We start from the raw sequence: 11291 nt of genomic DNA on the forward strand, positions 1-11291 counted from the left end.
GTACACCACTGGTGATCGTCGAGGGGACACTGAATAGTGCACGGTACATCCAAACCGTCATCGAACCCATCGTTCTACCATTCCTAGACCGGCAAGGGAACTTGCTGTTCCAACAGGACAATGCACGTCTGCATGTATCCCGTGCCACCCAACGTGCTCTAGAAGGTGTAAGTCAACTACCCTGGCCAGCAAGATCTCCGGATCTGTCCCCCATTGAGCATGTTTGGGACTGGATGAAGCGTCGTCTCACGCGGTCTGCACGTCCAGCACGAACTCTGGTCGAACTGAGGCGCCAGGTGGAAATGGCATGGCAAGCCGCTCCACAGGACTACATCCAGCATCTCTACGATCGTCTCCATGGGAGAATAGCAGCCTGCATTGCTGAGAAAGGTGGATATACACTGTACTAGTGCCGACATTGTGCATGCTCTGTTGCCTGTGTCTACGTGCCTGTGGTTCTGTCAGTGTGATCATGTGATGTATCTGACCCCAGGAATGTGTCAATAAAGTTTCCCCTTCCTGGGACAATGAATTCACGGTGTTCTTATTTCAGTTTCCAGGAGTGTAGTTACATTGTATCGTTTAGGTTATACAGGGTGATTGTTTTAAGTATCTCAAAAACGACGTATCATACAAAAAACTCTTGCATGGGCGGGGTCAACTGCGTCTTTTCAAATAGGAACCTCCCATTTTTACTGCATGTTCGGATTCTACACCAAAAAATACGTACAGTTTACTCAAACCAATGTTTCCATTCGTAGTAGATGACACTGTAATGGACAGATATCAAGAGCATCTACTTTGGAATTGAAAACCGACGTATTTGATTCTACTTTTCATGTACGACGTACCTGTAAACTTTTGTGTTCTAACATATGTTCGAAACTTAAATGTCTCAAGTTAAAACAATTTACAGTTCTTGTCTGATGATGAAAGGCAATGGCCTTGCCACGGTGGATACACCGGTTCCCGTCAGACCACCGAAGTTAAACGCTGTCGGGCGTGGCCGGCACTTGGATGGGTGACCATCCGGGCCGCCATGTACTGTTGCCATTTTTCGGGGTGCACTCAGCCTCGTGATACCAATTGAGGAGCTACTCGACCGAATAGTAGCGGCTCCGGTCAAAGAAAACCATCGTAACGATCTGGAGAGCGGAGTGCTGACCACACGCCCCGCTAGCCGGAGTGGCCCAGCGGTTCTAGGCGCTTCAGTCTGGAACCGCACGACCGCTACGGTCGCAGGTTCGAATCCTGCCTCGGGCATAGATGTGTGTGATGTCCTTAGGTTAGTTAAGTTCAAGTAGTTCTAAGATCTATGGGACTGATGACCTCAGATGTTAAGTCCCATAGTGCTCAGAGCCATTTGAACCATTTGAACCACACGCCCCTCCTATCCACATCCTTACCTGAGGATGACACGGCGGTCGGATGGTCCCGATGGGCCACTTGTGGTCTGAAGACGGAGTGCTTCGGTTGATGAAGGGTGCCCAGCTCTGGGTCCGAATTTTGCAATGTGCGGAGGTGGGTGCTAACTGCAGGTTTCATCACACTGCATCATACTTGTTTGTTGAGCTCGCAACGAACTCTTAGATTAACCAATACGTTTTACACATACCCTATTACATTTATGTGGACGTGTTAGTTTTTGGAGTCATGTTTATGGAGTAATTTCTTGTGAGCCGTGTTTATTCCACCTGAAATTGATCTTAGCCTTCCTTCGCGATCAGTTCAGAATCGCGTGTCCACGTGGATCACGATAGTCAATCATACTTCATTCATGTGTGAGCATTCGCAGCACTCAGTCACCTCATTTAAATAGATGTGAGCAAACCGCTTTAGTAGAATTATTTTTGTGAATATTGTAAAATCGTAGCATAGTACGCTCGTTTGTGAAATATGTGAGACTGATTGTAGTCGCCTGTGTAAAACTGGTTATAATCTATTTCGGATAGTTAACATTAGGCCGATTTTGCAACAGTATCTGCATACATCTGCCTACTGCGTTGAAACTCCTTTAGTATCCTTTGGCTGTTTACGACCAACACTGGTCATATCCTGACTCCATGTCCTATTTAAAGGTTCTATATAAACAAGTAATGTACTCAATGCACAGAGCCATATGTTTCTCTCATCTTTTACGTAATATTGCAGTTCTCTGGTACGTATTTCTGCCGCAGTTTGCTGATGAATGTAGTTCAGTCGGCAGTTCTATCTTCAGATTAGTTCTCTTAACAAGTTCGCTGAGAGATACTAGAATTCAAAAGTTAGTATTTCTGATCGGATCTCACAGGTGGCATATGCATTTGCATTGCACGAGTGTTTTCATTGACATGAATATCTTTACATCAGAAATCTATTAGCTTTCTAAATCTCATTGATGGTTCAAATGGCTCCAAGCACTATGGGACTTGACATCTGAGGTCATCAGTCCCCTAGACTTAGAACTACTTAAACCCAGCTAACCTAAGGACATCACACACATCCATGCCCGAGGCAGGATTCGAACCTGCTACGGTAGCAGCAGCGCGGTTTCGGACTAAAGCCCCTAGAACCGCTCGACCACAGCGGCCGGCATCTCATTTGACGCTAATAACTAATCTATTTCCAAATTTTACATTGCGCTTGAGAAAGTTTATCGTTATCACAGTATTTATGACTCAGATTGTGTTATCACATAGGGTACATAAATGAGTCAGAATTTTGTAAGTAGCAGTCAAATGAAAACGACGCAGATGGAAAGAAAGTAAGCAAGCTGTTTGATATTCCAGAAGTAATCGCCGTAACTGTTATACATTTATCCAAATGTCAGACAAGACTGTAAATACCTTCATGGAAAAATGTTTGAGTTTGCCTACGGAACCATGATTGCAACCAAGTGTGCACCTTTTGATCCGGAGCAGATCGCTGGCCACGACTGTCAGGGCTCCAAAAATGTGGAAATCGCATTAGGAGACATCGGGACTGCTTCCCAGCGAAACGTCTGCAGCGTATTCGAAACAACCTTGGCAACGTGTGTGTACGCTCACACAAAGCCAAAGAGCCTTTAGAAAAAGGCATTTGTTGCCGTGGGTTTGCTTCAGAAGAAGAGGTACACGCCTGGGTACAATCATGGTTTCGTAGGCAACTGCAAACATTTTTCCATGAAGGCACTGACAGCCTTTTCTCACAGTGGGATAAATGTGCGGACAGTTATGATGATTACTTTTGAAATAATAAACGGTTTACTTACATTTTTTTCATCTGTTTCATTTTTATTTGACTTCCGCTTATAGCTAAACATTCAAGCTAAAGTTTCAAGACGACTGTTAGCTTAAAATTTTATTTTCATAAATTAATGAACAAAGGAGGAGGCGAATTCCGTCGCGAATGCGACGTAAGTACACTCACAGGGTGCTCATTAAGAAACCTGGACAAAAGATGCTTATCTTTACCGGTTTAAGCTGTGTTTCTTCTGAACCTTATATTGATACAACTAGCAAATACCACTGTTTCCTCCTGTAACGGACACTCGTTTGGCATTCGCCCCACTGTTGCAATAAGAATGAAGTAAGGCGGAAGCAATCTAAATGCACTGAAACGGAAAGAAAAGAGAGATTACGATTTGGCAGCGAACACTACCTAATGAAGCGTCGCCATTGCCCAGGAACGTCCTGGGTAATGTCTTGGGGATTATTTCCCTGTCTTTCCGTCGGGGTGAAAATTTATAAGCCTGTTGCATTCGGTACAGCTCTGGTTGTGCTGTTTCTCTTTCGGAGGACACAGATGTGGATTTCGTAGCGATGTTCGCTTCTGATAGTGCTTTTAAAAAGTACATGAAACATGCTCGGCGCTTTTATATAAGAGGAAGGAAAAGAGAAACACGATCAAGATGGACGCGCTCCTTTTCTTTTGTTGCCGGATGGTCGCACGTTGCTGGCAACCGTTCCTACCTTCAGAGTCAGATTATGTTGGCAGACAATAGCAAAAGTAATATGCCTTTAATCTTCATTCTTCTGAAATGAGAAACATAGACATCCTTCTAGTGATCATCACTGAATAAAACTTTGCATTCGTGTCTCTGCATTGGAAGTACGACGCAAACCAACTGCAAGAAACGCTGAAAAACAGCTACAGTGCATGCTTTTCACAAGAGCATTGGAGTAATATACCGGGCATGTAAAAAGTACTTTAGAACCTTCGATGATGGTCCTAAACCTTACTCCCGGAATCGAATGGTTATCGCAATCATTTGTAACTGCGAAAAGATCTCTGCCACTCTAGCACATTTTGATGAAAATAAGAATAATATTATTAGAAAGTACCAACAGAACTGATGAACAGAAATTTTTCATGCATAGTGGAATACTGAATGTTGACAACAAAGCAACAGAAATTATTTGCAGATACTTCAATAAAATGTTTTCATTTTTACGTTTGAAACGTTTGTAGTTTTTTCCCAGTGCTTGTAATTATACGGTGAACGGAAAAATAGGTACTTGTAGATGTTACAGAAACTTGGAACGTGTGTGATATGTATGCTCTCTATTGCAGACAAGGCAAGAGATTCATTTTGCCAACAACCTCTAGGATGTGGCTAAGACATTCCCCGCGATATAACCTTCTACAGAAACGCTAGTCTAACAAGGTACGCAGGTGCTCTTCTTTCAACGTAGGAGAATCATACCTAAGTACCTCATAATAATAATGGACATTCGACTCCGAAAGCCCATATCGCTGATGTTTCGTTGAATGGTGCGCACGCTGACACTTGCTGATGTCCCAGCACTGAAATCTGCAGCAATTTCAGGAAGGACAGCACTTCTGTCACGTTGAAAGATTCTCTTCAGTCTTCGTTGGTCACGTTCTTGCAGGATCCTTTTCCGGCCGCAGCGATGTCGGAGATTTTATGTTTTACAGAATTCCTGATATTCACGGTACATTTGTGAAATGGTCGTACGGGAAAATCCACACGTCACTGCTACCTTGGGGATGTTGTGTCCCATCGCTCCTGTGCCGACTGTAATACCACGATCAGACTCACTTAAATCTTGATAACCTGCGATAACTGCGCCAGACACTTGCTGTCTTATGTAGGCGTTGTCGACCGCAACGGCGTATTCTGTCTGTTTACATTGGATACGCATGCCTATACGTTTCTTTGCCGCTTCAGCGTATAGTTAGCAGATCGTCTGCGTGGGCGATGCGGCCTCTAATGTGAAGCTGGTTCAGTAATGGCTCTATCTCAACATCTAAGATCTCAGGACCACAAACAGAGCCCTCTGGGCAGCATTTGGCGGTATTATCATAATTTTCTTTCCAGGACATTCAAACTGCACCTGCCAGTCTGTGTAACAATCTGGTAGGCTGTTGTAGAGACACCTGGGACAGTCCATCTTTTTCAATCTATTGAACATGTCACTGCGAGTCGCATTTACATTATGTGATCAGAAGTATCCGGACACTCCCAAAAACATACGTTTTTCATATTAGGTGAATTGAGCTGCCACCTATTGCCAGGTACTCTATATCAGCCACCTCAATAGTCATTAGACATCGTGAGACCAGAATGGGGCGCTCAGCGGAACTCACGGATTTCGAACGTGATCAGGTGATTGGGTGCCACTTGTGTCATACGTCTGCACGCGAGATTTCCACACTCCTAAACATCCCTAGGACCACTGTTTCCGATGTGATAGTGTAGTGGAAACGTCAAGGGACATGTACAGCACAAGAGCGTACAGACTGACCTCATCTGTTGACGGACAGAGACCGCCGACTGTTGAAGAGGGTCGGAATGTGTCATAGGCAGACATCTATCCAGACCATCACACAGGAATTCCAAACTGCATCAGGAACCACTGCAACTACTATGAGAGTTAGGCGGGAGGTGATAAAACTTGGATTTCATGGTCGAGCGGCTCCTCAAAGGCCAAACATCACGCCGGTAAATGCCAAACGACGCCTCGCTTGGTGTAAGGAGCTTAAACATTGGACGATTGAACAGTTTAAAAACGCTCTGCGGAATGACGAATCATGGTAACGGTGTGGGCTTGGCAAATGACCGGTGAACGTCATCTGCCAGAGTGTGTAGTGTCAACAGTAAATTCGTAGGCGGTGGTGTTACAGAGTGGTCGTGTTTTTCATGTAGGGGGCCTGCACCCCTCGTCGTTTTGCGTGGCACTATCAGAGCACAGGCCTATATTGGTGTTTTAAGCACTTTCTTGCTTCCCACGGTTGAAGAGCAATTCGAGGATGGTGACTGCATCTTTCAACACGATCGAGCACCTGTTAATAATGCACGGCCTGTGGCGGAGTGATTACACTACAATAACATCCCTGTAATGGACTGACCTGTACAGAATCCTGACCTAAATCCTAAAGAACAGATTTGGGATGTTTTGGAAGGCCGACTTCGTGCCAGGCCTCACGGACCAACATCTCCTCAGTGTAGCACTCCGTGAAGAATGGGCTGCCATTCCCCAAAAAACCTTCCAGCACCTGATTGAACGTATGCTGTGAGAGTGGAAGCTGTCATCAAGGCTAAGGATGGGCCAACACAATATTGAATTGCAGCATTACCGATGGAGGGCGCCACGAACTTGTAAGTCATTTTCAGCTAGGTGTCCGGATACTTCTGATCACATAGTATATCTGCCGTTGGTGTGCGAGTTGATTGTACGCGAATGCTACGGGAGCCTAGTGAGCATACAGCTATGGGGCCATTCTAATCTGTGATCATACACAATTCTGCCATGTGTCATCAGTAGTTGCTCGTACAGATACTCGTTACCAAGTGTCTTCAGACTTCTCTTAAAGAAGTCTTCGAGTAGGGTGTGCATAAATTTTAAGTTTCTTAGTCAATACAATAAAGAGATGCGACCACTTATGCCACATATGTTGATACAAAGCCACATATGTTGATACAAATTCACTCATCAAAACATGTAGGGCGCTTCTCGTTGACCCAGGATCGTGATATTTGGCGAGAGGTAACATTTCACATTACAAGTAAAGGAAAAAAACCGAAAGTTGCTAGTTTGTAATTTTACCACATAAAAATATTTGTTGTCATTTTTTATCCATCTTTCTATTCCTCTGTTAAGGCTCCTTTTTCTGTGGAACATTTTGGCGTGTCAAGTTAAAATATATTTCACATACTTAAGATATGGTCCCTCGGCGGTGTAAAAATTTAAGCTTCTAGATCAATGCGATGAAAAGATTCGACCATTTGTGTCACCTATTTTGAAACTCGTAAACGCACTTATCAAAATCTGTGTGGTACTGTGCACTGACCTACAATCATGAAATTTGGTAAGAAGCATAGTTTCATAGTACAAGCAAAGTAAAAAAGCTGAAATGTGTTAAACTGTAATGGTATTACATAAAAAATATCTTTTTTCCATTTAAACATACATTGCATTCATCACCCGTCTAAAGCATAATAGACGAACGTTACTGCTTGCAAACATAAAATGTAAATTGCTGACAGGTTTTAGTAAATAATTAAAACATAATTTATTAAATCTTCTCTCTGTACATATATAGACTAAAGTCCCCTGCTCGCTTCTCTTTGTTTGTCCGGACTAGGCAGAGGAACTCCTGTAGAAATTTTGATACGATCTTATAATTCCTGGGACCAATATTTTGCCAATATCGGTAACAGGGAAAACTCGTTGAGATTCTCGATTTCCGCAATGGATGAAATAACTCTCACTAGTCGGGCCATTCCTGGCACATATGGGTGCCGGATTAGCGGAAGTGCCGGATTATTGATTGTCTGAAATTTATTTCATTCATTTATTTTGTTTTGTATTTATTTTGAAAACATAGGGGATATAGTGCACTGTACTTTATTAAACCGAAGGCTACAATTTGAAAATATAGAGAATATACTTTGTTAAATCGAAAAATACATTGATTTTCAAAGAAAACTTAGTCCTTGAGTGTATACTGTACATAATTATGCAGTCGCATCACTCACTATGAAATATGTCGCAATGATGATACGCGCCGGCCAGATTTGCCGAGCGGTTAAAGGCGCTACAGTCTGGAACCGCACGACCGCTACGGTCGCAGGTTCGAATCCTGCCTCGGGCATGGATGTGTGTGATGTCCTTAGGTTAGTTAGGTTTAAGTAGTTCTAAGTTCTAGGGGACTGATGACCACAGCAGTTGAGTCCCATAGTGCTCAGAGCCATTTGAACCATTTTGATGATACGCGACGGTGGCGTGCTTTATCACGCAGCCGCTTTACAAGCATTACATCGGTACTGCAGGCATCTGGTTGTTGCATAATGTACTTCAGTAAGACCTCGGCAGTTTCAGTACCAGCAGTGTGAGAAATCTTCATCTCCTCTCCTCCTGTGTCCTCTTCTTCATCACTTTCATCATTACTTTCTTGCACGTTTCTGATTACTTCTTCATCTGTTAAAGTTTGGTCCGTATCACAGTTCTCCTCATTCAGCCACTTAGTAACACCTTCGTCATCAATTTCTTCTCCTCCTGGAAGGTTGCGGAGCATGTCAGTGCAGAAAGTAATTGATAATTCCGAATTGACCGGCTCATCGCTGTCACTCACTACTGGATCCAACTCGGCATCAATAGATGGCCACAATTTCTTCCAGCCCTTCATTTTGGTAGCGCTCTCCACTTTATCCCACGCTTCGGATGCTGGGAAATCAACAATTCAGCATAGGCTCGATAGAGTCGTTTTAACTTTCGTTCAGCAAGAAGACGAGGAGTGAATGTCGATAATGACACTTAATTGATTCCAAAATTCCCTGGTCCATGGGCTGAATTAGGGCTACCATATTAGGTGAAAGAAAGAGTGCTTGTATAACATCGGATTTTAGAGAAACATCTGAAGGATGACTGGGAGCATTGTCAATTACTGTATATGGATAGCTTTCAGTGGAAGCTTTTTCTTCTTTAGCTCTTTTCTCGGTGCTGGTACAAACGTTTCATGGAACCACCGAGAGAATATTTGTCTGTCCATCCACGCTTTCTTCTGAGCGCAATACTGCACTGATAGAGTATTTATGTCAGTGTGTTGAAAAGAACGTGGATGTTGGGTAAGAGGTAGTTTATGACTCCCATTTGCATTACAACACAACATTAATCTTACGCGCTGTTTCTGTTGCTTGTAACCACGAGCTTCCTTCTCGTTCTTGGCAGTTAATGGTTTTGAAGGAAGTGTCTTGTAAAACAGTCCTGTTTCCATTAGCATTATACAAGGCATGAACTGTTAGATCTTCTTTCTATAGTATCTTCCGTATCTTGCTTACAAGCTCATCATCCTTATCGTTAGCTGAGCGACTTTGCCTGGTGACTGTCAGCTGCCGAATGCCATGTCGTTTTTTCTAGCTTGATAACCAACCTTCACTCGCTGCAGACAAATTACTACCGCCAAGTTGTTTGTTAAATGCAGATGCTTTTTCCTTTATAATAGGGCCACTGACTGGAATTCCTTTATGCGTTGTTGTATGAACCATATATAAACAGTTACGTCCAGTTCTGCATTCTCACCCTTTCGATAACGTTCCGTTTCTCCAACTCACTATCCGTTTGTGTTGAGTACTGTCGAATAACATCTTCCTCCTTTAAGATGTCATAAATAGTTGCTCGTGCAACATTGAGCTCAGCAGCAATGGCTTTCTGCAATTTAACTTATCTAAAATTTCGAGTCTAGCGTAACGTGTTTCCTCTTAGAAGACATGATTCCGAACTGTAAATAAAGCTACAATTTCATATATAGTATATAAAATTAAAACATTGTTTAAATAAGCATTCTTGCGCACGATAATTCATTGTGCCCGTGCACGTGTCAATAATCTGGCCTCTCAGTAATCCGGCGCACATCCAAAAACGGGTGCACAATGAATTATCGTATGCAACAATGCTTAGTTAAACAATGCTTTATATACTATATTTGAAATTGTAGCTTTCCTTACAGTTCACAATCATGTCTCCTAAAAGGAAACAGGTTACGCTGGACCTCAAGCAGAAACTCGATATTTTAGATAATTTAAATCGAGGTTCTTCCAAAAAAAAAAAAAACAATCGGCCAAGTGCGAGTAGGACTTGAGTTCTGTGGTGGGTTTCGTGCAAACTATGTATGGATCGATTAGCTCTGTGAGACGTGTCTGTATTCCCTGTGCCTTTCTTGCCCTTAGATTTGAGGGACAGTGTGCTGCCTTGCTTGGTTTGTATGGTCTGACCGAGCAGAACAATGGCTGCCACACTTACGAACGAACAGACTATCTCATTTTTGTTTTCCTCTCCGCTTTTTCTAATTGTTCTGTACGCCCAGTTAGCTTTGGTGTGATATTGGCCAATGAGTAAGTTTTCAACTCTAGTACTCTGATGGAAAATAATATTCCAACCCCAACACCAAGAAAAAGATGCCGAGTAATGAAATTTCGGCAATACGTTCGTCTAGGTGACGTATTTAAGTGCTAACTTAATCACGTATTTAAGTTAATCACGTATTTAAGTGATTAACTTAATACTAACTTAACCCCCCATGAACCATGGACCTTGTCGTTGGTGGGGAGGCTTGCGTGCCTCAGCGATACAGATGGCCGTACCGTAGGTGCAACCACAACGGAGGCCAGACAAACGTGTGGTTCCTGAAGAGGGGCAGCAGCCTTTTCAGTAGTTGCAGGGGCAACAGTCTGGATGATTGACCGATGTGGCCTTGTAACACTAACCAAAACGGCCTTGCTGTGCTGGTACTGCGAACGGCTGAAAGCAAGGGGAAACTACAGCCGTAATTTTTCCCGAGGGCATGCAGCTTTACTGTATAGTTAAATGATGATGGCGTCCTCTTGGGTAAAATATTCCGGAGGTAAAATAGTCCGCCATTCGGATCTCCGGGCGGGGACTGCTCAAGAGGACGTCGTTATCAGGAGAAAGAAAACTGGCGTTATAGGGATCGGAGCGTGGAATGTCAGATCCCTTAATCGGGCAGGTAGGTTAGAAAATTTAAAAAGGGAAATGGATAGGTTAAAGTTAGATATAGTGGGAATTAGTGAAGTTCGGTAGCAGGAGGAACAAGACTTTTGGTCAGGTGAATACAGTGTTATAAATACAAAATCAAATAGGGGTAATGCAGGAGTAGGTTTAATAATGAATAAAAAATAGGAGTGCGGGTAAGCTACTACAAACAACATAGCGAACGCATTATTGTGCCCAAGATAGATACGAAGCCCATGCCTACCACAGTAGTACAAGTTTATATACCAACTAGCTCTGCAGATGACGAAGAAATTGATGAAATGTATGATGAGATAAAAGAAATTATTCAGGTAGTGA

At 43.0% G+C, this 11291-nt stretch overlaps 1 pseudogene; it reads left to right on the forward strand.

Annotated features, from left to right (window-relative positions):
* Nucleotides 1-935: 935 nt before the first annotated feature.
* On the forward strand, nt 936-1053 carry LOC124614307 (annotated as a pseudogene).
* The last annotated feature ends 10238 nt before the right edge of the window (nt 1054-11291 follow it).

Source organism: Schistocerca americana, chromosome 4, assembly GCF_021461395.2.
Source record: "Schistocerca americana isolate TAMUIC-IGC-003095 chromosome 4, iqSchAmer2.1, whole genome shotgun sequence".
NCBI classification, from domain to species: Eukaryota; Metazoa; Arthropoda; class Insecta; order Orthoptera; family Acrididae; genus Schistocerca; species Schistocerca americana.